The sequence below is a fragment of the Arachis ipaensis genome, chromosome B5 (genome assembly GCF_059453495.1).
Source record: "Arachis ipaensis isolate K30076 ecotype BB chromosome B5, ASM5945349v1, whole genome shotgun sequence".
In the NCBI taxonomy this organism is placed as follows: domain Eukaryota; kingdom Viridiplantae; phylum Streptophyta; class Magnoliopsida; order Fabales; family Fabaceae; genus Arachis; species Arachis ipaensis.
The window spans coordinates 64,936,745-64,963,974 of NC_142440.1; the positions used below are offsets into that span (position 1 = coordinate 64,936,745).

Genomic DNA, 27,230 nt, shown 5'->3' on the forward strand with positions numbered 1-27,230 from the left:
GTTCTGACTTGTGATAACATAAAGATTACACAGAAATTCATATACAAAATCATTCTAATAGAAAACTTATCGTGCATCATTGTATATCTCAAATTTCAAAGCTCATTGCATATTTTATTTGCCATAATCAAAATACCCAGCTTATATTTCTAATTTGCAAGAAAAAGGGAGAAGTTTATACAAAGATATAGATTTGTACATGCGCCACATTTGTGCAGAACAAACAATGTTCCCATCAAGAAATCTTAAACAATTCTTCGATATATTATTGTCCTTGAAGCTGTTTACAAGAAAATAGAAAAAGCTGAGTGTTAAAAAACAGGTTTACATAAACATATTCAAACTGCAAGAAAGAACCAAAATGATAACTCGCAATATCTGAGTTGTTGATGAGAAGTCAATTAAAAAATTAGTTGCAGATTATACAGAGTCATTAATGTAATTTTTATCTTATTAAATCTAAAATGGTAGATTTTCTTATTGATAGTTTAGAACTTCAGATACTACATTGAGTCGAATTCGATATAAATATGCCTCAAGTGATGAAAGGAGCAATGCAACACCAGTGTTCCAGAAAGCATGGATAGTGATGGGAGCGAGAAGGTTGCGAGTTTGAGCATATGAAATCCCCATAAATGTCCCTATAAATATATCTCAAATATTTGTTATTTCTTCATGAAATTGGCAAATATCGGTACTTTCAAAACCAAATAAGTCGCAGTTTTCTTTTTCCACTACACTGTAAACTGGTAGAGTTTTTATTCAAATTTTAACTAGGTGCTTATAATTTAAGAGTTTGTGATGAGATCTCTATGTTGTACAAAAACTTTCAATCATGTTCCTATAATTCGAAGATTTTTAAACAATATGAAAACTTGATTACAAACTTTTAAATTGTAAGAACTTAATGAAAATTAAGTCGAACTTTAGGAACATTTGTTAGTTCTTGTTTGGCCTCTATTTAATTGATAAAAAAAATATTTTTTTCAATGAAAAAAGATCTTTTTTATTCTTCAGTGTGTTTGGCAAATTTCTATAATAGTAAAAGTAAAAGAAATAGAAAAATAAAAGAAAACATCTTTTTTGAGAAGTTACAATTTACATCTTTTTTTAAAAGATCTTTTTTTCCTTAAAAAAATATTTTTCACATAATAAATAAACAAAAAAGTATATTTATCTAATTTTACCCAAACATAATTGATACATAAAAAGATCTTTTTACATGAGATATCCAAACATAAAATCATTTTTACTTTTGTAAAAGATCTTTTAAAAAAGATCATTATAAAAGCTAAACCATCATCATCATCAATTTTGTTTTCTTAAGAAAAAATCCTTCAATGCCAATTCTAAAGATCATGTTATCACCCTACCTAAAACAAACAGTTTTGGAAAAGCTTCAGGAGTGAAATGGGCAAGAGTAAATACAGCAGCACTAATGATGATTGCTACCGGCGTCGGAACCCTACGGTAAGAGATTAAGCAACCAGCAATTATGAGGAAACTGTGCACGAATAACACAATAGTAGATAAAACATTCTAAAGAACCCAAGCAAGCAATTTGGACCAACTACATGTTTAATTGTTTAAATTTGACAAAGCATGAATTTACTATTTGATAGTTTTTTATATTGAACAGATTAGAGGAGATAAGTCCCGAAATTAAACTTTAAACTTAGGCTGCAAACAATGCCTTATTAGTTATACTACAAAAACCCCAAAATTGATTGATGAATAACTTGTAAATGCAATGAACCTGAAGTTTGAACTAAAAACAAACTCTAACCAATGTTGTAATAGTTTACACATAAAACTATCAGCTTATCGTTAAACTATGTCTACAATTGGAGATGCCAAATACAGGATATAAACGTGCCACGGATTTACTAAAGTTCAATTCTAAGTTTTTATCACACTATATTGCCATATTGGATACAATTTAATTTTTTGTTGGCTAGGACTGAAAGAGAACTATATAAAAAAACCCTTTAGAACTATCTAAGGAAACTCATAAAGTAGAAGCAGTAGTTAGTTTTTCAGCATACAGGTGAAATTATAAATGATCTTAAATGTTGGTTTAACGTACAACAAATGAATGAAACGTTTTCAAGGATATGAAATCATACTCCTATGAAAGAAAAACAAATAAGGATTTTCTTATTATAAGGTAAAACGAAATTTTTTCAGTTAATACTGAAAATGGCCCCTGAAATTTGACCTCCGACTCAATTTAGCCCTCTAATTTCTAGTTGACCAAAATTGTACCCTAAAACTTTAAGGCGTGACTCAAGTTGGCCCCTCCGTCCGTTTCTGTCACCGGAGAGATAACGTGGCACAATTAAACAACGTTGTTTTACTCCCCCCTCTTTGACGTTAGGATTTTTGCCAGTAAAGAAGTTCATAAAAACAGTCGCGTTGTAGATATAGTCTCTAAACCGACAAAAATTCCTTCGTACAAACGTTTTGGTTGTCACAAGTAACAAACCCTTTGAAATTGATAACCGAGTATTCAAACCTCGGGTCGTCTTCTCAAGGAATTGCAGGGAGGTGTTCTTATTATTGGTTATGAGTTTGTAAATTGGGGTTTTTGGATCAAGGTAAAAAGTTAGAAAAGAAATGGCAGAGGGAATAAAATAATAACAATAAACATAAACTCTTGGCAAGGTATTAGAAATTGGAAGTCCAGACCAAGTTATCCTTATCAATGATAATGAAAGTTGAATCTCAATTCCACTTAGTCAACCTTTACTAAGGTAAAGGTAAGTCAAGGGACTAATTAGTTTGTTCTTTGAATCCTATTTATTTCCTAAGAAAAGGTTGGGATTATTGAAGCTCAGTTCAATTAGCAAAGATAACAGTTATCAATTATGCTGTTGAGTTAGATAACTTCTGAGTTACTGATTTCTTAACCAAAACCAAAAATGTAAAAAGCTAAAATATAAATCACAAATATCTGAAATACCTCAAATAAAATACATTCAAAGTAGTAAAATCTAATATGGAAAAGTTCATAAGCCAATTGGGAAAATAAAAATAAAGAACCTGGGATTGAGAGTTACTCCTAAAACTAGGAGAAGTCCTAAATCCTAAGAGAGAGAGGAGAGAACCTCTCTCAAAACTAATCTAAATCATGAGAAGTGAATTATGAGAGCCTCCTATGAATGGATGCAATCCCCCACTTTATAGCCTCTAATCTGTGTTTTCTGGGCTGCGAACTGGGTCGAAAACAGCCCGGAAATCGCTGGAGAAGAATTCAAACACGCTGATTTCTGTCACTGCGACGCGGCCGCATGGATCACGCGGTCACGTTGCCTAGCGTCAGGGGAACTATAACATATTATATATCAAATCGAAGCCCCGGACATTAGCTTTCTAACGCAACTAGAACCGCGTCGTTTGGACTTCTGTAGCTAAAGTTATAGCCGTTTGAGTGCAGAGAGGTCAGGCTGGACAGCTTAGCAATTTCTCCAACTTCTTGCATTCCTTCCACTTTTGCATGCTTTCTTCCCATCCTCCAAGCCATTCTTGCCTTATAATATCTGAAAACACTTAACACACATATCAAGGCATCTAATGGTAATAAGAGAGGATTAATAATAAGCAAATATAAGATCAAAGAAGCATGTTTTCAATCAAAACACATAATTAGGAAGGAAATATAAAACCATGCAAATAGTATGAATAAGTGGGTAAAGAGTTAATAAAAACCACTCAATTGAGTACAAGATTACACATAAAACTATCAGCTTATTGTTAAACTATGTCTACAATTGGAGATGCCAAATACAGGATATAAACGTGCCACGGATTTACTAAAGTTCAATTCTAAGGTTTTATCACACTATATTGCCATATTGGATACAATTTAATTTTTTGTTGGCTAGGACTGAAAGAGAACTATATAAAAAAACCCTTTAGAATTATCTAAGGAAACTCATGAAATAGAAGCAGTAATCAGTTTTTCAGCATACAGGTGAAATTATAAATGATCTTAAATGTTGGTTTAACGTACAACAAATGAATGAAACGTTTTCAAGGATATGAAATCATACTCCTATGAAAGAAAAACAAATAAGGATTTTCTTATTATAAGGTAAAACGAAATTTTTTGAGTTAATACTGAAAATGGCCCCTGAAATTTGACCTCCGACTCAATTTAGCCCTCTAATTTCTAGTTGACCAAAATTGTACCCTAAAACTTGAAGGCGTGACTCAAGTTGGCCCCTCCGTCCGTTTCTGTCATCGGAGAGATAACGTGGCACAATTAAACAACGTTGTTTTACTCCCCCCTCTTCTTCCTCCTCATCAATGTCTGAACCTCCTACCACCCCATTGCTACCACCGTCAATCATATCTTTCCAACCCCACCATCCTCACCACTACCACAACCCTCCTCCTGCTCCTCCTCACCTCTTCCTCATCCACCACTCTATCATCACCCCACCATCTCCTTCTCCATCTCCCTTTTCCTCCACCTCTTTAGCCAAAGAATACTGCAAAGGAAACTGGACCATCCAAGAAACCCTCATCCTCATCACAACCAAGCAACTTGACGACGAGTGAAGACTCAACCCGATCATCATCGTCATCATCATCGTCATCCTCACTTGCATGCTCCACCACCCCAACAAATAGAAACAGTGGTGAGTTAAGGTGGAATTGGGTTGAAAACTATTGCTAGAGCCATAGCTGCTTGAGGTCACAGAATCATGTTGTCCCATTTTTCATTGCATTGATTCTGTGAGAAGAAGGGAAGGATGGAAGATGGAAAGGGGGCATTTACTGATCAAATTAAGGAGAAGGAAAAAGGGGGGGAGAGGTGAGGAGCAGGGGGTGGTGGTGGTGGTGGTGAGGGTGGTGGGGTTGGGAAGGTATGATTGAGGGTGGGGGCAATAGGGTGGTGGGAGGTTCAGACATGGAGAAGGAGGAAGAAGAAGAAGAAGAAGGGGAGGAGTAAAACGATGTCGTTTAGGCAAAAGCAGAAAACAACATCATTTAATCGTGCCACGTCATCTTTTCGGTGACAGAAATGGACGGAGGGGCCAACTTGAGTCACGCCTTAAAGTTTCAAGTTACAATTTGGGTCAATTGGAAATTAAAGGGCTAAATTGAATTCAGGGTCAAACTTCAGGGGCCATTCTGAGTATTAACTCAAAATTTCTCCAATAATTTTGATATATAATGGGGAACCAAAGCACATGAACGAGGCGTAATACCACTTAGTCAAGGAAGCCATAATAAAGCCTCAAAATACAGTCTCCTCAAGAAGGGGAGCAAGAACACCTGTTGTTCCTACCACACAAGCAGTACTACAATGAAGACCACCATAATCAATTACTTAATCATGAAACTAGGAACTAGGATATAGAGCATACCATAAAACTTATAGACATCATAAAATTAAAGTCCAAACACCCATGTGGTCTATAAAAAAGCATGTCTATAAATGCATCACAAAATAACAAATGTATCTCAAAAAAGGAAATTTAAAAGAAAAAGTGTCTGTAGACAAGCTAACAAAATAAAAGTATTTTTTAAATGATTTTAGCTATAGTACTTAGTCTATGTACGTCTACCTATGTCATGCAGCCCATTCAATTTCTTCTCTTCATGTAACTAAACCACTTAAGGAGGGATTCTAACATTTTTTATGTGATATCTGATGTGTGGAAAACGATCCAACACAAAACTCACCGGCAAGTATACTGGGTCGCATCAAGTAGTAATTACTCACATGAGTGAGGTCGATCCCACAGGGATTGAAGGATTGAGCAATTTTAGTTAGATGGTTGATTTAGTTAAGCAAACAGTTGATGAGTTGAGTGAATTGTGATAAACAGAAGCTAAATTGCATGAAAATAGAATGGAGAGGGGAAATTGACAGAGGGGTAAAGTGCAAAAGATTAAATTGCATGAAACTTAAATTGCAAGAAAGTAAAAGAGCTGAATCTTAAAGAGAAAATAATGTAAATGACTGAAGCTTAGAGTGCAAGAAATGTAAATTGCTTGAATAGTAAAGGGATGTGGGAGCTGGGATTTAGAATTCAATAGGTAAATGTAAAATCCAATCAATCAGAGACAGAGGAGTTGAAATAAATTGCAAAAGATCTAAATAAAATAGCAAAATTGCTTGAAGAACAAAACAGAAAGTAAATTCAGCTCAATTGTAAAAGCTAGGAAAGAAATTCAAGATCTCAGGGGATCAATGAGACTAGAAAGTAGATCTAGATCTCAATTCCTTCCTTGATAAAACAGAAAACAAATTGCAGAAGAATTGTAAATGAAAGCAGTAAAGGAAACTCAGATTTAATCCTCAATTCTCTGAATTATGCAGAAGAAGAACAAAAATGGATTTCAGATCAAGATTTGAAACAGAATTCCTTCAATCTCAATCCAAAATTCCAAAATAGAAAGCAAGAAATGCAGAAGCAAGAACAAGGAGGAAGAGAACTCAGATCTCAATCCCAATTTCCCCAATTCAAAGCTAAAATGTAAAAGTGAGCTAAAAAATAAAACTAAAAATAAAAGAAGGTTCAAAAGTGAGAGTCCAAATTCCTCCACAAATCAAACTAACTCCTATTTATACACTTTCTAATTTTTTATCTTCAGACTTTGGAGTGGGTGATGAGCGGATAATTTATACGCTTTTTGACAATGTTTTTAGTATGTTTTTAGTAGGATCTAGTTACTTTTAGGGATGTTTTCATTAGTTTTTATGTTAAATTCACATTTTTGGACTTTACTATGAGTTTGTGTGTTTTTCTGTGATTTCAGGTATTTTCTGGCTGAAATTGAGGGACTTGAGCAGAAATCAGATTCAGAGGATGAAGAAGGACTGCTGATGCTGTTGGATTCTGACCTCCCTGCACTCAAAGAGGATTTTCTGGAGCTACAGAACTTGAAATGGCGCGCTTCCAATTGCGTTGGAAAGTAGACATCCAGGGCTTTCCAGAAATATATAATAGTCCATACTTTGGCCAAGAATAGACGACGTAAAATGGTATTCAACGCCAGATCTCTGCCCAAATCTGGCGTCCAGCGCCAGAAAAGGAGCCAACACCAGAGTTGAACGCCCAAACTGGCACAAAAGCTGGCGTTCAACTCCAAGAAGGATCTCTACACGTGCAACACTGAAGCTCAGCCCAAACACACACCAAGTGGGCCCAGGAAGTGGATTTATGCATCAATTACTTACTCATGTAAACCCTAGTAGCTAGTTTATTATAAATAGGACCTTTTACTATTGTATTAGGTATCTTTTGATCACCTTAGGATCTTAGGAACATCTGGGAACGCATAGTTCTTAGACCATGGGGGCTGGCCTCTCGGCCATGCCTGGACCTTTCACTTATGTATTTTCAACGGTAGAGTATCTACACTCCATAGATTAAGGTGTGGAGCTCTACTGTTCCTCAAAGATTAATGCAAAGTACTACTGTTTTTCATTCAATTCATCTTATTTCGCTTCTAAGATATCCATTCGCACCCAAGAACGTGATGAAGGTGATGATTATGTATGACGCTCATCATCCTTCTCCCTTATGAACGCGTGCCTGACAAACACTTCTGTTCTACATGAAATAAGCTAGAATGAATATCTCTTAGATCTCCTAACCGGAATCTTTGTGGCGTAAGCTAGAATGATGGCGGCATTCAAGAGAATCCGGAAGGTCTAAACCTTGTCTGTGGTATTCCGAGTAGGATTCAATGATTGAATGACTATGACGAGCTCCTAACTCGCGATTGCAGGGCGTTAGTGACAGACGCAAAAGGATAGTAAATCCTATTCCAGCATGATCGAGAACCGACAGATGAATAGCCATGCCGTGACAGGGTGCGTGAGCATATTATTCACTGAGAAGATAAGATGAAGCCATTGGCAAGGGTGATGCCTCCAGACGATTAGCCGTGCCGTGACAGGGCATTGGATTATTTTCCCGAGAGATGACCGAAAGTAGCCATTGACAGTGGTGATGTATCACATAAAGCCAGCCATGGAAAGGAGTAAGACTGATTGGATGAAGATAGCAGGAAAGCAAAGGTTCAGAGGAACGAAAAACATCTCCATTCGCTTATCTGAAATTCCTACCAATGAATTACATAAGTATCTCTATCCATATTTTATTATATAATATTCGAAAACACCATTATCACTTTATATCTGCCTGACTGAGATTTACAAGGTGACCATAGCTTGCTTCATACCAACAATCTTCATGGGATTCGACCCTTACTCACGTAAGGTATTACTTGGACGACCCAGTGCACTTGCTAGTTAGTTGTATCGAAGTTGTGAACCATGGTATTGGCACCATGTTCTTGGCGCCATTGCCAGGGAAAGAAAGAGCCATGAATTTTACATAATTAAAGTGTAATCACGATTACGCGTACCAAGTTGCTCACGTTGCCAGGGATTGTTCGAGCCTGGATATCACAATTTCGTGCACCAAGTTTTTGGCGCCGTTGCCGGGGATTGTTTGAGTTTGGACAACTGACGGTTCATCATGTTGCTCAGATTAGGTAATTTTCTTTTGTTTTGTTTTCAAAAATTTTTAAAAAATCTTTCAAAAATTTTTCTTTTGTTTTCGAAAAAAAAAAAAAATAAAATAAAATAAAATAAAATAAAATAAAATAATGTTTTCAAAAATAAATTATTCTATGGCTTCAAGATTTTTAAGAATGAATTCTAGTGTTTCATGAAACATGTTGAATCCTATCTGGCTGTAAAGCCATACCCAAACTGCTTTGTGATTGGTATTCAACTAATCACTCCAGTCCATGTAATTATATGCTAAAGCTTGGCTGGCTATTAAGCTATGCCTGACCCTTTGATTGGAGCTTTAGAGCATAAGATTCCTGGAATTCATATTAAAAATTTTGGAATCCTTATTTTTCTTTTCCAAATAGTTTTTCGAAAAATATAAAAAAAAAATCCAAAAAAATTTTAGAAAATCATAAAAATCAAAAATATTTTTCTATTTCTTGTTTGAGTCATGTGTCATGTTATAAGTTTGGCGTCAGTTGCATATGCATCTTGCATTTTTTCGAAAATTCATGCATTCATAGTGTTCTTCATGATCTTCAAGTTGTTCTTGGTAAGTCTTCTTGTTTGATCTTGATGATTTTTTTTGTTTTGTGTTGTATGATGTTTTTCATATGCATTCTTGAATTCTTAGTGCCTAAGCATTAAAGAATTCTAAGTTTGGTGTCTTGCATGTTTTCTTTGCATTAAAAGTTTTTCAAAATTGTGTCTATGATGTTCATCTTGACATTCATAGCGTTCTTGGTGTTCATCTTGACATTCATAGCATTCTTGCATGCATCACATGTTTTGATCTAAAAATTTCATGCATTGCATCATTTTAGTGTTTTTCTCTCTCATCATAAAAATTTCAAAAATAAAAAAAAATATCTTTCCATTTTTCTCTCATCAAATTCAAAAATTTGAGTTGACTTTTTCAAAAATTTTTAAAATCAAGTTGTTTCTTATGAGTCAAATCAAATTTTCAATTTGAAAATCTTATCTTTTTTTTCAAAATCTTTTTCAAAAATCAAATCTTTTCCAAACTTCTTAGTTATTTTCGAAAATTCTAAAAATATTTTTCAAAAATCTTTTTCTTATTTCTATATCATATTTTTCAAAAATCTTTTTCTTATTTCTATATCATATGACTTTACTGCACCTACCTCCAATTTACATGGAAGAAGCATCTCCATTCCTGCCATTGGAGCAAACAACTTTGAGCTGAAACCTCAATTAGTTTCTCTGATGCAGCAGAACTACAAGTTTCATGGACTTCCATCTGAAGATCCTTTTCAGTTCTTAACTGAATTCTTGCAGATATGTGATACTGTTAAGACTAATGGAGTAGATCCTAAAGTCTACAGGCTCATGCTTTTCCCTTTTGCTGTAAGAGACAGAGCTAGAATATGGTTGGACTCTCAACCTAAATATAGCCTGAACTCTTGGGATAAGCTGGTCACGGCTTTCTTAGCCAAGTACTTTCCTCCTCAAAAGCTGAGCAAGCTTATAGCTGATGTTCAAACCTTCAGACAGAAAGAAGGTGAATCCCTCTATGAAGCTTGGGAAAGATACAAACAGTTGACCAAAAAGTGTCCTTCTGACATGCTTTCGGAATGGACCATCCTGGATATATTCTATGATGGTTTATCCGAGCTATCAAAGATGTCACTGGACACTTCTGCAGGTGGATCCATTCACCTAAAGAAAACGCCTGCAGAAGCTCAAGAACTCATTGACATGGTTGCTAATAACCAGTTCATGTACACTTCTGAAAGGAATCCTGTGAGTAATGGGATGCCTATGAAGAAGGGAGTTCTTGAAGTTGATACTCTGAATGCCATATTGGTTCAGAATAAAATATTGACTCAGCAAGTCAATATGATCTCTCAGAGTCTGAATGGAATGCAAGCTGCATCCAACAGTACTCAAGAGGCTTCTTATGAAGAAGAAGCTTATGATCCTGAGAACCCTGCAATAGCAGAGATGAATTGCTTAGGTGAACCTTATGGAAACACCTATAACTCATCATGGAGAAATCATCCAAATTTCTCATGGAAGGATCAAAAGCCCCAACAAGGCTTTAACAATGGTGGAAGAAACAGGTTTAACAAAAATAAACCTTTCCCATCATCCACTCAGCAACAGACAGAGAACTCTGAACAAAATGCTGCTAATTTAGAAAATTTAGTCTCTGATCTATCTAAGGCCACTGTGAGTTTCATGAATGAAACAAGGTCTTCCATTAGAAATTTGGAAGCACAAGTGGGCCAGCTGAGTAAAAGGATCACTGAAATCCCTCCTAGTACTCTCCCAAGCAATACAGAAGAGAATCCAAAGGGAGAGTGCAAGGCCATTGACATAAGTATCATGGCCGAACCTATGAGGAGAGGAGAGGACGTGAATCCCAAGGAGGAAGACCTCCTGGGACGTCCAGTGATCAATAAGGAGCTTCCCTCTGAGGAACCAAAGGAATCTGAGGCTCATCTAGAGACCATAGAGATTCCATTGAACCTCCTTATGCCCTTCATGAGCTCTGATGAGTATTCCTCTTCTGAAGAGAATGAGGATGTTACTGAAGAGCAAACTGCCAAGTTTCTTGGTGCAATCATGAAGCTGAATGCCAAATTATTTGGCATTGATACTTGGGAAGTTGAACCTCCCTTGTTCATCAATGAACTAACTGATCTGGATCAACTGACATTGCCTCAGAAGAGACAGGATCCTGGAAAGTTCATAATACCCTGTACCATAGGCACCATGATCTTTAAGGCTCTATGTGACCTTGGTTCAGGAATAAACCTCATGCCCCTCTCTGTAATAGAGAAACTGGGAATCTATGGGGTGCAAGCTGCTAAAATCTCATTAGAGATGGCAGACAGTTCAAGAAAACAGGCTTATGGACAAGTAGACGACATTTTAGTAAAGGTTGAGGGCCTTTACATCCCTGCTGATTTCATAGTCTTGGATACTGGAAAGGAAGAGGATGAATCCATCATCTTAGGAAGACCTTTCCTGGCCACAGCAAGAGCTGTGATTGATGTTGACAGAGGTGAACTAGTCCTTCAATGGAATGAGGACTCCCTTGTGTTTAAAACTCAAGGATCTCCCTCTGCAACCATGGAGAGGAAGCATGAAAAGCTTCTCTCAAAGCAAAGTCAACCCAAGCCCCCACAGTCAAATTCTAAGTTTGGTGTTGGGAGGCCACAACCAAACTCTAAGTTTGGTGTTGAACTCCCATATCCAAACTCTAAGTTTGGTGTTGGAGAGTATCAACAAAGCTCTGCACATCTGTGAGGCTCCATGAGAGCCCACTGTCAAGCTATTGACATTAAAGAAGCGCTTGTTGGGAGGCAACCCAATTTTTATTTATCTAACTATATTTTTCTTAGTTATATGTCTTTGTAGGTTCATGATCAAGTGGAGTCACAAAATAAATATAAAAATTGAAAACGGAATCAAAAACAGCAGAAGAAAAATCACACCCTGGAGGAGCATCTGCCTGGCGTTCAAACGCCAGAATAGAGCATGGTTCTGGCGCTGAACACCCAAAATGGGCAACATCCTGGCGCTGAACGCCCAGAACAAGCATGGTTCTGGCGTTCAACGCCAGAAATGGCAACAAATGGGCGTTGAACGCCCAAAATGGGCACCAACCTGGCGCTGAACGCCCAGAGTTGTGTGCAAGGGCATTTTGCATGCCTAAATTGGTGCAGGGATGTAAATGCCTTGACACCTCAAGATCTGTGGACCCCACAGGATCATCTCAGGATCTGTGGACCCACAGGATCATCTCAGGATCTGTGAATCTCACAGGATCCCCACCCACCTCACCCTCTATCTCTTCATTCATGACCATCCCTTCTGTTTTCCATCCACCACTCACATCCATACACACATCCCTCCATTTCCTCCATATCTTCTTCTTCTTCTATTCCTTCTTCTTTTGCTCGAGGGCGAGCAACATTCTAAGTTTGGTGTGGTAAAAAGCATAGCTTTTTTGTTTTTTCCATAACCATTGATGGCATCTAAGGCCAGAGAAGCCTCTAGAAAGAGGAAAGGGAAGACAAAAGCTTCCATCAAGGGTCTATAGCTTAGTGGTAGAACATTTGACTGCAAATCAAGAGATCCCTGAGATACCTCAGGGGATACATTTTCTTCCACACAATTATTGGAAGCAACTAAGGGTGGAACATCAAGAGCACTCCATCATCCTTCATGAAATTAGAGAAGATCTAAAAGCAATGAAGGAGGAGCAGCAAAGACAAGGAAGAGACATAGAAGAGCTCAAGGACATCACTAAGGTGGACTCATTCCTTGTTCTTACTTTCTCTGTTTTTTTCGTTTTATATGTTATGTGCTTATCCATGTTTGTGTCTTCATTACATGATCATTAGTAGTTAGTAACTTTGTCTTAAAGTTATAAATGTCCTATGAATCCATCACCTCTCTTAAATGAAAAATGTTTTAATTCAAAAGAACAAGAAGTACATGAGTTTCGAATTTATCCTTGAACTTAGCTTAATTATATTGATGTGGTGACAATGCTTCTTGTTTTCTGAATGTATGCTTGAACAGTGCATATGTCTTTTGAAGTTGTTGTTTAAGAATGTTAAATATGTTGGCTCTTGAAAGAATGATGACTAGGAGACATGTTATTTGATAATCTGAAAAATCATAAAAAATGATTCTTGAAGCAAGAAAAAGCAGCAAAGAACAAAGCTTGCAGAAAAAAAAAAGTAGGCGAAAAAAATTAGAACGAAAAAGAAAAAGCAAGCAGAAAAAGCCAAAAGCTCTTAAAACCAAGAGGCAAGAGCAAAAAGCCAATAACCCTTAAAACCAAAAGGCAAGGGCAAATAAAAAGGATCCCAAGGCTTTGAGCATCAGTGGATAGGAGGGCCTAAAGGAATAAAATCCTGGTCTAAGCGGCTAAACCAAGCTGTCCCTAACCATGTGCTTGTGGCGTGTAGGTGTCAAGTGAAAACTTGAGACTGAGCGGTTAAAGTCAAGGTCCAAAGCAAAAAAAAAAAAAAAGAGTGTGCTTAAGAACCCTAGACACCTCTAATTGGGGACTTTAGCAAAGCTGAGTCACAATCTGAAAAGGTTCACCCAATTATGTGTCTGTGGCATTTATGTATCCGGTGGTAATACTGGAAAACAAAGTGCTTAGGGCCACGGCCAAGACTCAGGAAAAAGCTGTGTTCAAGAATCATCATACTGAACTAGGAGAATCAATAACACTATTCGAAATCTGAAGTTCCTATAGATGCCAATCATTCTGAACCTCAATGGATAAAGTGAGATGCCAAAACTATTCAAGAGGCAAAAAGCTATAAGTCCCGCTCATATGATTGAAGCTCTGTTTCATTGATAGTTTGGAATTTATAGTATATTCTCTTCTTTTTATCCTATTTGATTTTCAGTTGCTTGGGGACAAGCAACAATTTAAGTTTGGTGTTGTGATGAGCGGATAATTTATACGCTTTTTCACATTTCTGAACTTTACTATGAGTTTGTGTATTTTTCTGTAATTTCAGGTATTTTCTGGCTGAAATTGAGGGACTTGAGCAGAAATCAGATTCAGAGGTTGAAGAAGGACTGCTGATGCTGTTGGATTCTGACCTCCCTACACTCAAAGTGGATTTTCTGGAGCTACAGAACTCAAAATGGCGCGCTTCCAATTGCGTTGGAATGTAGACATCCAGGGCTTTCCAGAAATATATAATAGTCCATACTTTGGCCAAGAATAGACGACGTAAAATGGCGTTCAACACCAGCTCTCTGCCCAAATCTGGCGTCCAGCGCCAGAAAAGGAGCCAAAACCAGAGTTGAACGCCCAAACTGGCACAAAAGCTGGCGTTCAACTCCAAGAAGGATCTCTACACGTGCAACACTCAAGCTCAGCCCAAACACACACCAAGTGGGCCCAGGAAGTGGATTTATGCATCAATTACTTACTCATGTAAACCCTAGTAGCTAGTTTATTATAAATAGGACCTTTTACTATTGTATTAGGTATCTTTTGATCACCTTAGGATCTTAGGAACATCTGGGAACGCATAGTTCTTAGACCATGGGGGCTGGTCTCTCGGCCATGCCTGGACCTTTCACTTATGTATTTTCAACGGTAGAGTTTCTACACTCCATAGATTAAGGTGTGGAGCTCTACTGTTCCTCAAAGATTAATGCAAAGTACTACTGTTTTCTATTCAATTCATCTTATTTCGCTTCTAAGATATCCATTCACACCCAAGAACGTGATGAAGGTGATGATTATGTGTGACGCTCATCATCCTTCTCCCTTATGAACGCGTGCCTGACAAACACTTCTGTTCTACATGAAATAAGCTAGAATGAATATCTCTTAGATCTCCTAACCGGAATCTTCGTGGCGTAAGCTAGAATGATGGCGGCATTCAAGAGAATCCGGAAGGTCTAAACCTTGTCTGTGGTATTCCGAGTAGGATTCAATAATTGAATGACTGTGACGAGCTCCTAACTCGCGATTGCAGGGCGTTAGTGACAGACGCAAAAGGATAGTAAATCCTATTCCAACATGATCGAGAACCGACAGATGAATAGCCGTGCCGTGACAGGGTGCGTGAGCATATTATTCACTGAGAGGATAAGATGAAGCCATTGGCAAGGGTGATGCCTCCAGACGATTAGCCGTGCCGTGACAGGGCATTGGATCATTTTCCCGAGAGATGACCGAAAGTAGCCATTGACAGTGGTGATGTATCACATAAAGCCAGCCATGGAAAGGAGTAAGACTGATTGGATGAAGATAGCAGGAAAGCAGAGGTTCAGAGGAATGAAAAACATCTCCATTCGCTTATCTGAAATTCCTACCAATGAATTACATAAGTATCTCTATCCCTATTTTATTATATAATATTCGAAAACACCATTATCACTTTATATCTGCCTGACTGAGATTTACAAGGTGACCATAGCTTGCTTCATACCAACAATCTCCGTGGGATTCGACCCTTACTCACGTAAGGTATTACTTGGATGACCCAGTACACTTGCTGGTTAGTTGTATCGAAGTTGTGAACCATGGTATTGGCACCATGTTCTTGGCGCCATTGCCAGGGAAAGAAAGTGCCATGAATTTTACATAATTAAAGTGTAATCACGATTATGCGTACTGGTGCACGAAATTGTGATCTCCAGGCTCGAACAAATCCTGGTAATGGCTCCAAAGCTTGGTGCTCTGATCTTAATTCATAATTGTCACAACTTCGATACAACTAACCAGCAAGTGCACTGGGTCGTCCAAGTAATACCTTACGTGAGTAAGGGTCGAATCCCACGGTGATTGTTGGTATGAAGCAAGCTATGGTCACCTTGTAAATCTCAGTCAGGCGGATTTAAACATGATATTTTATTAGATTCAAATAAACAATAAAAGGGATAGAGATACTTATGTAGATTCATTGGCAGGAATTTCAGATAAGCGAATGGAGATGCTTTTCGTTCCTCTGAACCTCTGCTTTCCTGCTATCTTCATCCAATCTGCCTTACTCCTTTCCATGGCTGGCTTTATGTGATACATCGCCACTGTCAATGGCTACTTTCGGTCATCTCACGGGAAAATGATCCAATGCCCTGTCACGGCACAGCTAATCGTCTGGAGGCATCATCCTTGTCAATGGCTTCATCTTATCCTCTCAGTGAATAATATGCTCACGCACCCTGTCACGGCACGACTATTCATCTGTCGGTTCTCGATCATGCCGGAATAGGATTTACTATCCTTTTGCGTCTGTCACTAACGCCCTGCAATCGCGAGTTAGGAGCTCGTCACAGTCATCCAATCATTGAATCCTACTCGGAATACCACGGACAAGGTTTAGACTTTCCGGATTCTCTTGAATTCCGCCATCATTCTAGCTTACGCCACGAAGATTCTGGTTAGGAGATCTAAGAGATATTCATTCTAGCTTAATTCATGTAGAACAGAAGTGTTTGTCAGGCACGCGTTCATAGGGGAGAAGGATGATGAGCGTCACACATAATCATCACCTTCATCATGTTCTTGGGTGCGAATAGATATCTTAGAAGAGAAATAAGAAGAATTGAATAGAAAACAGTAGTACTTTGCATTAATCTTTGAGGAACAGCAGAGCTCCACACCTTAATCTATGGAGTGTAGAAACTCTACCGTATGAAAATACATAAGTGAAGGTCCAGGCATGGCCGTGTGGCCAGCCCCTATGGTCTAAGAACAATGCGGTCCAAGATCCAAATACAATAGTAAAAGGTCCTATTTATAATAAACTAGCTACTAGGGTTTACATGAGTAAGTAATTGATGCATAAATCCACTTCCGGGGCCCACTTGGTGTGTGCTTGGGCTTGGGCTTGAGTGTTACACGTGCAGAGGCCATTTGTGGAGTTGAACGCCAGTTTCTGTGCCAGTTTGGGCGTTCAACTCTGGTTTTGGATCCTTTTCTGGCGCTGGATGCCAGATTTGGGCAGAAGGCTGGCGTTGAACGCCAGTTTACGTCGTCAATTCGTGGCCAAAGTATGGACTATTAATATATTGCTGGAAAGCCCTGGATGTCTACTTTCCAACGCAATTGGAAGCGCACCATTTTGAGTTCTGTAGCTCCAGAAAATCCACTTTGAGTGCAGGGAGGTCAGAATCCAACAGCATCAGCAGTCCTTTTTCAACCTCTGAATCTGATTTCTGCTCAAGTCCCTCAATTTCAGCCAGAAAATACCTGAAATCACAGAAAAACACACAAACTCATAGTAAAGTCCAGAAATGTGAATTTAACACAAAATCTATTAAAAACATCCTTGAAAGTAACTAGATCCTACTAAAAACATACTAAAAACAATGTCAAAAAGCGTATAAATTATCCGCTCATCACAACACCAAACTTAAATTGTTGCTTGTCCCCAAGCAACTGAAAATCAAAATAGGATAAAAAGAATAGAATATACTATAAATTCCAAACTATCAATGAAACAGAGCTTCAATCATATGAGCGGGACTTATAGCTTTTTGCCTCTTGAATAGTTTTGGCATCTCACTTTATCCATTGAGGTTCAGAATGATTGGCATCTATAGGAACTCGGAGTTCAGATAGTGTTATTGATTCTCGTAGTTCAGTATGATGATTCTTGAACACAGCTATTTTATGAGTCTTGGCCGTGGCCCTAAGCACTTTGTTTTCCAGTATTACCACCGGATACATAAATGCCACAGACACATAATTGGGTGAACCTTTTCAGATTGTGACTCAGCTTTTGCTAAAGTCCCCAATTAGAGGTGTCCAGGGTTCTTAAGCACACTCTTTCTTTGCTTTGGACCTTGACTTTAACCGCTCAGTCTCAAGTTTTCACTTGACACCTACACGCCACAAGCACATGGTTAGGGACAACTTGGGTTAGCCGCTTAGACCAGGATTTTATTCCTTTAGGCCCTCCTATCCACTGATGCTCAAAGCCTTGGGATCCTTTTTATTTGCCCTTGCCTTTTAGTTTTAAGGGTTATTGGCTTTTTCTGCTTGCTTTTTCTTTTTCTTTCTATTTTTTTTCTCGCCTATTTTTTTTTTCTATTTTTTTTTCTGCAAGCTTTGTTCTTTGCTGCTTTTTCTTACTTCAAGAATCATTTTTATGATTTTTCAGATTATCAAATAACATGTCTCCTAGTCATCATTCTTTCAAGAGCCAACATATTTAACATTCTTAAACAACAACTTCAAAAGACATATGCACTGTTCAAGCATACATTCAGAAAACAAGAAGCATTGTCACCACATCAATATAATTAAACTAAGTTCAAGGATAAATTCAAAACTCATGTACTTCTTGTTCTTTTGATTTAAAACATTTTTTTTAAGAGAGGTGATGGATTCATAGTACATTTATAACTTTAAGACATAGTTACTACTACTAATGATCATGTAATGAAGACACAAACATAGATAAGCACATAACATAGAAAATGAAAAACAGAGAAAGTAAGAACAAGGAATGAGTCCACCTTAGTGATGTCCTTGAGCTCTTCTATGTCTCTTCCTTGTCTTTGCTGCTCCTCCTTCATTGCTTTTAGATCTTCTCTGATTTCATGAAGGATGATGGAGTGCTCTTGATGTTCCACCCTTAGTTGCTTCCAATAATTGTGTGGAAGAAAATGTATCCCCTGAGGTATCTCAGGGATCTCTTGATTTGCAGTCAAATGTTCTACCACTGAGCTATAGACCCTTGATGGAAGCTTTTGTCTTCCCTTTCCTCTTTCTAGAGGTTTCTCTGGCCTTAGGTGCCATCAATGGTTATGGAAAAAACAAAAAAGCTATGCTTTTACCACACCAAACTTAGAATGTTGCTCGCCCTCGAGCAAAAGAAGAAAGAATAGAAGAATAAGAAGAAGATATGGAGGAGATGGAGGGAGATGTGTATTCGGCCATATGGGTGGGATTGGGTGGGAAAGAGATGGTGAATTTTGAAGGAAAGTGGGTGTTTGGATGTGAGTAGTAAAGGGTTAATTAGGGAAGAGTGTTTATTGGGAATAGAGGGTGATTGAGAAGAGAGAAGAGAGTGAGTGGAGGTAGGTGGGGATCTTGTGGGGTCCACAGATCCTGAGGTGATCCTGTGAGGTCCACAGATCTTGAGGTGTCAAGGCATTTACATCCCTACACCAATTTAGGCATGCAAAATGCCCTTGCACACAACTCTGGGCGTTCAGCGCCAGGTTGGTGCCCATTTTGGGCGTTCAACGCCCATTTGCTGCCATTTCTGGCGTTGAACGCCAGAACCATGCTTGTTCTGGGCGTTCAGCGCCAGGATGCTCCCATTCTGGGCGTTCAGCGCCAGAACTATGCTCTGTTCTAGCGTTTGAACGCCAGACAGATGCTCCTCCAGGGTGTGATTTTCCTTCTGCTGTTTTTTTATTCTGTTTTTGAATTTTTTTTGTTTATTTTGTGACTCCACATGATCATGAACCTAAGAAAACATGAAAAACAATAAAAATAAGAATTATATAAACATTGGGTTGCCTCCCAACAAGCGCTTCTTTAATGTCAATAGCTTGACAGTGGGCTCTCATGGAGCCTCACAGATCTGCAGAGCATTGTTGAAACTCTCCAACACCAAACTTAGAGTTTGGATATGGGAGTTCAATACCAAACTTAGAGTTTGGTTGTGGCCTCCCAACACCAAACTTAGAGTTTGACTGTGGGGTCTCTGGTTGACTCTGCTTTGAGAGAAGCTTTTCAAGCTTCCTCTCCATGGTTGCAGAGGGAGATCCTTGAGTTTTGAATACAAGGGAGTTCTCATTCCATTGAAGGACTATTTCACCTCTGTCAACATCAATCACAGCTCTTGCTGTGGCCAGGAAAGGTCTTCCTAGGATGATGGATTCATCCTCTTCCTTTCCAGTATCCAGGACTATGAAATCAGCAGGGATGTAAAGGCCCTCAACCTTTACTAACACGTCCTCTACTTGTCCATAAGCCTGTCTTCTTGAGCTGTCTGCCATCTCTAGTGAGATTTTAGCAGCTTGCACCCCATAGATTCCCAGTTTCTCTATTACAGAGAGGGGCATGAGGTTTATTCCTGAACCAAGGTCACACAGAGCCTTAAAGATCATGGTGCCTATGGTACAGGGTATTATGAACTTTCCAAGATCCTGTCTCTTCTGAGGCAATGTCAGTTGATCCAGATCACTTAGTTCATTGATGAACAAGGGAGGTTCAACTTCCCAAGCATCAATGCCAAATAATTTGGCATTCAGCTTCATGATTGCACCAAGAGACTTAGCAGTTTGCTCTTCAGTGACATCCTTATTCTCTTCAGAAGAGGAATACTCATCAGAGCTCATGAAGGGCATAAGGAGGTTCAATGGGATCTCTATAGTCTCTAGATGAGCCTCAGAGTCCTTTGATTCCCCAGAGGGAAGCTCCTTATTGATCACTGGACGTCCCAGGAGGTCTTCCTCCTTGGGATTCACGTCCTCTCCTCTCCTCATAGGTTCGGCCATGGCGCTTATGTCGATGGCCTTGCACTCTCCTTTTGGGTTCTCTTCTGTATTGCTTAGGAGAGTACTAGGAGGGATTTCAGTGATCCTTTTACTCAGCTGGCCCACTTGTGCTTCCAGATTTCTAATGGAAGACCTTGTTTCATTTATGAAACTTACAGTGGCCTTAGATAGATCAGAGACTAGATTTGCTAAATTAGAAGCATTTTTTCAGAGTTCTCTGTCTGTTGCTGAGTTGATGATGGAAAGGGTTTGCTATTGCTAAACCTGTTTCTTCCACCATTATTAAAGCCTTGTTGGGGCTTTTGATCCTTCCATGAGAAATTTGGATGATTTCTCCATGTTGAGTTATAGGTGTTTCCATAAGGTTCACCTAAGTAATTTACCTCTGCTATTGCAGGGTTCTCAGGATCATAGGCTTCTTCTTCAGAAGATGCCTCTTGAGTACTATTGGATGCAGCTTGCATTCCATGCAGACTCTGAGAGATCATATTGACTTGCTGAGTCAATATTTTATTCTGAGCCAATATGGCATTCAGAGTATCAACCTCAAGAACTCCCTTCTTCATAGGCGTCCCATTACTCACAGGATTCCTTTCAGAAGTGTACATGAACTGGTTATTAGCAACCATGTCAATGAGTTCTTGAGCTTCTGCAGGCGTTTTCTTTAGGTGAATGGATCCACCTGCAGAAGTGTCCAGTGACATCTTTGATAGCTCAGATAAACCATCATAGAATATATCCAGGATGGTCCATTCTGAAAGCATGTCAGAAGGACACTTTTTGGTCAACTGTTTGTATCTTTCCCAAGCTTCATAGAGGGATTCACCTTCTTTCTGTCTGAAGGTTTGAACATCAGCTCTAAGCTTGCTCAGCTTTTGAGGAGGAAAGTACTTGGCTAAGAAAGCCGTGACCAGCTTATCCCAAGAGTTCAGGCTGTCTTTAGGTTGAGAATCCAACCATAATCTAGCTCTGTCTCTTACAGCAAAAGGGAAAAGCATGAGCCTGTAGACTTCAGGATCTATTCCATTAGTCTTAACAGTATCATATATCTGCAAGAATTCAGTTAAGAACTGAAAAGGATCTTCAGATGGAAGTCCATGAAACTTGCAGTTCTGCTGCATCAGAGAAACTAATTGAGGTTTCAGCTCAAAGTTGTTTGCTCCAATGGCAGGAATGGAGATGCTTCTTCCATGTAAATTGGAATTAGGTGCAGTGAAGTCACCAAGCATCTTCCTTATATTATTATTATTTTCGGCTGCCATCTCCTTTTCCTGTTTGAAAATTTCTGAAAGGTTTTCTCTGGATTGTTGTATTTTAGCTTCTCTTTAATTTTCTCTTCAGAGTCCTTTCAGGTTCTGGATCTGCTTCCACAAGAATATTCTTATCGCGCACCACGCGACCGCGTCGCCAGCGTCGCACAACCTATCCAGATTAGTGCCAATTTTCTTATCTTCTCTTTTCTAATCCTAATTTCTTCCTTCTCTCTCCTTTCTCACTTTCTTTTTTCTTCTTCTCATCCTTTTTCCCTCTCATTTTATTTTACTTCATTTATTTGCATATTTCATTCATTGCATTATTCTCATTGGTGTTGGAGTTTTATTTGGATAAGTGCCTTATTTTAATTGAGCACGTGGCTACTCGGAGAAGAGATTTGACAATTGACATTTACTTATGGCTCTCATATACATTTGGATTACATTATTTTCATCCCTATTTTAACTTGCACACCCAATGTATTTGGGATTATCATTCACAATTGTCATCATTATACATGCTCTTTAATTTGGCACATTTATTACTTGATACTTGAGCTATGCTTCTCATGCCTATTATTTGCATGTTTTTACCCTCTTGCATCTAATTATTTTGAATTGCCCTTTTTAATCTTTATTGTTGTCTTCCCTACATGTTGTAGCTACCATGTAGATGGACTATCATCTTTCCTTTGGCATTCCTTATCACTTGGAATTTCCTCCCTTCCGGTCTTAGTTTTCTATATTTCACACTCTTCCTTTTTCTTCTTCCTTAGGCATGGGTACCAAGAAAGGAAAAGAGAAGGCCACTGACAAGACACCAGCAAGGAAAGGAACCAAGAGATCTCCAATTAAGGCGCCTCCATTTACAAGCGTCAGTTGGAGCAACCCGTCCACCTGCACATCTCAGCATGCACCGAGGACGGTGCAATCTTTAAGTGTGGGGAGGTCGATACCGATCTCCATGGGTTAGTTATTTCCTGACTCAACACCAAAATTTTTATTTTATTTGTTTGTTCATTGTTGCATTTGCATGTTTGATTGCATATTTGTTTGAACTTTTTGCATATTTTACCACCTGGTTAAAGTAATATTTTCTTTTTCAAGAAACCTTTTAGAAAATTTCACTAATTTGAATAAAATTTAATGTTACACTTGTTTGAAGAGATATTATACTGGAACATGGTTAGAGCTCGAACACACAAAACCTGTGAGATTTTTGAGCCTATTTGAATTGGTTGCATTTTATCAACCAAAAATTTTGTTTTAGTGTGTATTTTCCTCTCTAAAATTGTGATCTTTGTCTTGCTTAATTCTATATTTCCATAATTTGATGTATACATGCACTTATATGATTGAGGCCTTTGTTTCACTAAGCTTACATACCCATATGGCCTTACCTTTCATTATCCTTTTCAAACCAATTTGAGCCTATTTTACCCTTTTTATTCTTTATTTTAGCTCATCATTAACTCTAAGCGAAAAACAATAATGTTCTTAATTTGAATCCTTGGTAAGCTTAGACTAGTGAGATGCTTATGAATTAAGTGTGAGGAAAAGTGAGTTTGGAAATATTTGGTTTAAGAATTGGGTGTTATATATCTTTATGAAAATGTGAAAGAAATGTTTAGGACATGTTCATGCATTCAATAGTTTAATCATATGCATTGAGAAAAATAAAATATATATATATATATATATATATATATATATATATATATATATATATATATATATATATATATATATATATATATATAAGAAAAAGAGCAATTAAGCAAAAAGGGGACAAAATGCCCCAAAGTAAGTGAAAGCAATGCATATGTACGGTACTTAGAATAAGAATGCATGAATAATGTGGAAAAACATGGTTGATGGATAGTTAGAATTTGTATTGTGATTACATGGATTGTCTAAAGTTAGGTGGAAAGTTTAAGTTAATTAAGGATTCAGATTTTAGTCCACTTGGCCAAATGCAATCCTACCTTGACCCTAACCCCATTACAACCCTTAAAAGACCTCTTGATATGTGTATTTGTGCATTAAATTTTTGTTGATTGTTAGATGAAGAGCAAGCCTTAGAAAGCAAGGATAGTGGAGAATTGAGAGAATCTAACCTTAAACACTTGAGTGATTAGAGTGTATACACTACCAGTGAGGGTTCGATGCTCAATTCCTTGTTCCCTGCTTTCATGAGCTATTTTCTTCTACAAGTCTATTTGAACTTCATTTTCATGATTTGAATTAGTGAAATCCAGTTTATATTTCTTCTTGAAGGATTTGTTTACTTTTAAATAAGTAGGTAGAAACATTTTGCATGTAGTTGCATTCATAGGTTGCATTTCATACATTCTACCATTCCTCTTCATTTCTTTATAGTTTCTCTTGAGCTTAGCATGAGGACATGCTAGTGTTTAATTGTGGGGAGGTTGATAAACCACTATTTTATGGTTTATCTTGTACTCAATTGAGTGGATTTCATCAACTCTTTACCCACTTATTCATACTATTTGCATGGTTTTATATTTCCTTCCTAATTATGTGCTTTGATTGAAAATATACTTCTTTGGACTTATAATTACTAATATTAATCCTCTCTTATCACCATTAGATGCCTTGATATGTGTGTTAAGTGTTTTCAGATATTATAAGGCAGGAATGGCTTGGAGGATAGAAAGGAAGCATGCAAAAGTGGAAGGAATACAAGAAGTTGAAGAAATTGCTAAGCTGTCCAGCCTGACCTCTTCGCACTCAAACGGCTATAACTTTAGCTACAGAGGTCAAAACGACGCGGTTCCAGTTGCGTTGGAAAGCTAACGTCTGGAGCTTCAATTTGATATATAATATGCTATAGTTCCCCTGACGCTAAGCGATGCGATCGCGTGATCCATGTGGCCGCATCGCAGTGACGGAAATCCAGCGTGGCAAAATTCGAAACCAGCGAATTCTGGACTGTTTTTGACCCAGTTTGCGGCCCAGAAAACACAGATTAGAGGCTATAAAGTGGGGGAATACATCCATTCATAATTATGCTTCCATAATTTACTTTTCATATAGTTTTTAGAGGGAGAGGTTCTCTCCTCTCTCTCTCTTAGGATTAGGATTTAGGATTTCTCTTAGTTTTAGGAGTGACTCTCAATCCCAGGTTCTTTATTTTTATTTATTTTTTCAATTTAATTTATGAACTCTTCCATGTTACATTTGATGTCTTTATTAGAGTTAATTGAGGTATTTCACACTTATGATTGCTTTCTTTAATTTATTAAAATTCCCGATTTATCTAAATTATTTTCAATCAAGTAGAATTTCCCCCCTTTTGGCTTTGGTTAAATAATTGGTGACTCTTGAGTTATCAAACTCATTGTTGATTGAGAATTGGAATTATTCTAGAATTAATTCATCCACTTAACTTACCTTCATAGTTAGAGGTTAATAAAGTGGGAGAAAAATCCAATTCTCATTACAATTGATAAGGATAACTGGGATAGGACCTCCAGTCTTTATACCTTGCGAAGAGTTTATTTTATTATTACTATTTTATTTTATTCTTTTTATGCAACATACTGCTTCCTTACTTCCAAAACCCCCAATTTACAATCTTCATAACCAATAATAAGAACATACCTCCCTGCAATTCCTTGAGAAGACGACCCGAGGTTTGAATACTCGGTTATCAATTTCAAAGGGGTTTGTTACTTGTGACAACCAAAACATTTGTACAAAGGGATTTTTGTTGGTTTAGAGACTATATCTACAACGCGACTGTTTTTATGACATTCTTTACTAGCAAAAATCTCAACGTCAGCTTTCGATCTTCATCCAATTGGGTAGTTATCTTGGAAAAGAAGCTATTCATACTTGGATCTCTTCTGAACCTTGAAAGAGGAATGAAGAGATCATGCTAGAAATGCTTTCTCATGCTGGACCAAATTGGGTTTGGATGGATATGTGACTATAATCCTACCAACACTTGATTTGGGAAATGCATGTCGTATAATCAGTGACCATACTTCATCTCTTCTCATGAGCAATTGACCAAGGAATTGGCTATTGATCAAGATTTGAGAGATTGAATTACCAAGAAATTGGAATTCGATCACTTAAGATTGCCAAGGAGATCAATGAATGCATTGATTGAGGAAGAGATGAAAATGAACTTGATCCGGAGAATGCAACATCTCCTGAGCCCAATGAACTCCCCATTTCTGATCTTACCCATTCTCTTTAATTTCTACCATTTACTTTTATGAGCAATTACCCCATTCCCGTTTAAGATTCTGCAATTTACATTCCACCATTTACATTCAGCTCTTACTTCTAGCATTTACTGTTTCTGCTATTTACTTTCCCGCCATTTAATTTTCTGCAAATCTCAAATCAAATTCTGGTTCGCTCAACTAGAACATTCCTCTAATTAAAGTTGCTTGATCAATCAATCTCTGTGGGATTCGACCTCACTCTATTGTGAGTTTTTACTTGACGACAAATTCGGTACACTTGCCGAAGAAAATTTGTTGAGAGATAAGTTTTCCGTGCTATCAAAAATATACATTCATACAACAAACATAATTGAAGAAATGCACAACCAAGTATGATGCATGTCTAGCCTTAATATAGGTAATGAGCTCATTTGTCGGTTTCTACCCGCTCCTGACGCAACCCGAAGCAACTGAAATGGGTATGGTTTTCCAGTCAGCATAGGTACAGTTCTCACTAACCGACGTATGCGTCATATCCTCTTTAAGCAGACTCTGCCTTACAGGTGGCGGCATTTCAGCCGTGTATGAAGTCATATACTCTGTAAGCAATCCTTACATTACAGGTGCGGCATTCTAGTCATGTATAAATTAATATCCTCTGTAAGTGATCCCAGGTTATCAGTTGTAGGTATAGCTCTCAATAGCTGTGTAGCACTGGAAAACGTTCTGTGGTCGTACCACTATTTATCTGACTGCCTCAATGCAGCAGATGAACAAAGAAATAACTCTGGAGGTGCCTTAATGCAACAAATGTACACAAAACAAATATTTCTTTGTTGTATTACTCGTCTCTTTTATCTCTTTACTCTACTCTGATTTCTCTGCTTAACGTATGTATTTAAAGCTTATGTAAATTTCGGTATGAATAGTTATCCTGTCCCAAGTATATGTTCATTAAGTCTATACTGAAACAGTTTAACTTTTCATATTATACCTAATCCTAGTCGCAACTCAAGTAATGACTAAGTTGCCCTAGTTCGTTCACTAGTCTCTGTCTGTTTTTATGTGATTAAAATTTTACAGACTTTTTCTTTGGTTTTTATCTTTTCTTTAATTTTCTATCTTTTCTTTATCTTTGCCTCACTAACATGTTATTACCACTCCCTAAGTGTTTTATGAAGGTAATTATGAGATTCTGCACTTAAAGTTGTCTTTCTAAAGCTTTTACAGAAAACTACCTTTTTCGCATTATTTTATTAT

The 27,230-nt window shown here is 37.8% G+C and overlaps 2 non-coding genes and 1 pseudogene across 2 annotated transcripts; 1 reads left to right on the plus strand and 2 right to left on the minus strand.

The window, feature by feature from the left end:
* Positions 1-477: 477 nt before the first annotated feature.
* Positions 478-27,230, minus strand: part of LOC107643633 (uncharacterized) — a 54,540-nt pseudogene continuing 27,787 nt past the window's right edge.
* LOC148564469 (small nucleolar RNA R71) lies at positions 10,025-10,132 on the minus strand. Its single transcript, XR_015884977.1, has one exon. It is a non-coding gene; the product is annotated as a small nucleolar RNA R71 (small nucleolar RNA).
* LOC148564470 (small nucleolar RNA R71) lies at positions 21,277-21,384 on the plus strand. Its single transcript, XR_015884176.1, has one exon. It is a non-coding gene; the product is annotated as a small nucleolar RNA R71 (small nucleolar RNA).